At 32.1% G+C, this 1,204-nt stretch overlaps 1 non-coding gene across 1 annotated transcript; it reads left to right on the forward strand.

Moving 5' to 3' along the window:
• The first annotated feature begins 849 nt into the window (after positions 1–849).
• Positions 850–953, forward strand: LOC122095547. The gene has a single exon (XR_006145174.1). It is a non-coding gene; the product is annotated as a U6 spliceosomal RNA (small nuclear RNA).
• The last annotated feature ends 251 nt before the right edge of the window (positions 954–1,204 follow it).

A 1,204-nucleotide genomic window follows, 5' to 3' on the forward strand; every position in this document is an offset into this window, starting at 1 on the left:
GAGACACCATATGACTTATACTTATTGAGATTTCCAAGTGACTTGCTATCCCTTGTACTGCATTTTGTAAGTCAAATCTCTCTAAAACTACCAGTTTTAAGAGATAAGAGGAGTGGTAAAAGAACTCTTAGAGACAAATACATCTTCAATATATATTGTTCCAAGTATTCAGTTTAAGGCATATTCAAAAACTGGTGAAACTTTTGTTGGCTGTAATTATGTGTCTTTCTCCATGTGTGCATGTATACATGTGTATGAATATGTGTGTAAATAGTAACATACATGTGTACATTATGGCTTATATCATCATTTATTCCTTGCTAACAAATAAAGTAAGGAATCCCTAAAGTATTAACAGAAACTGTGTAGTTAAAGTCTTAATTCTTCACTCTGCTTCTTTACACAAAGACTTTGCAAATTCTCATTAATAAAGTTTCCTTAAAATCTGAAATGTACATACTTAGTACATAATGTCTGCTACCGTAAATCTTAAATACTTTGCAGAAAAGTTTTATACCTGCCAAAGAGTCCTATTTTTGGCATATATAAACAAAATCCCAAAATTAAGCATATTTAAAACTTTTAACAAGCCTTAACACTTGCTGCAATGTTCATTTTGACAGGTTCCTTGTATAGAATAATTGAATTCCTCCTCTTACACATCTCTTGAACTACAAATTTCTGGAATTATTTTGTTTTTGGCATGTCTATCTTGATTTTATTCTTCAATGTGTGCTTATAAAGAAATACATGATTCTAAAATTTCACAATTCTTTTTAACTTAATTTCTGTTGAATTGTCTAGTTTAATAAAATAAAAAAATTATACTTGATATATAAAAAATGTTCTGTGCTCAAGTTAGCATCACATACACTAACATTGGAACGATACAAAGAAGATTAGCATGCCCCCTGCACGAGGATGACATGCAAATCCATGGAGCCCATATTTTTACAACAACAGATGTTGAAAGGTATGTGGCCACAGGGAATCGTACTGCATTCTTGGTGGGAGTGTAAACTTGTTCAACTACTTTGGAAAGCAGTATGGAGGTTTCTCAAAAGACTCCACATAAAACTCCTCTATGACACAGTAATCCCACTTTTGGGGATTTACCCAAATGATCATAAACAAGACCATACTAAAACTACCAGCACTACTATGGTTATTGTAACATTATTTACGATAGCTAAGATATGGAACC

Source organism: Dipodomys spectabilis, unplaced genomic scaffold (genome assembly GCF_019054845.1).
Source record: "Dipodomys spectabilis isolate Male_0828 unplaced genomic scaffold, ASM1905484v1 ptg000359l, whole genome shotgun sequence".
Classification (NCBI taxonomy): domain Eukaryota; kingdom Metazoa; phylum Chordata; class Mammalia; order Rodentia; family Heteromyidae; genus Dipodomys; species Dipodomys spectabilis.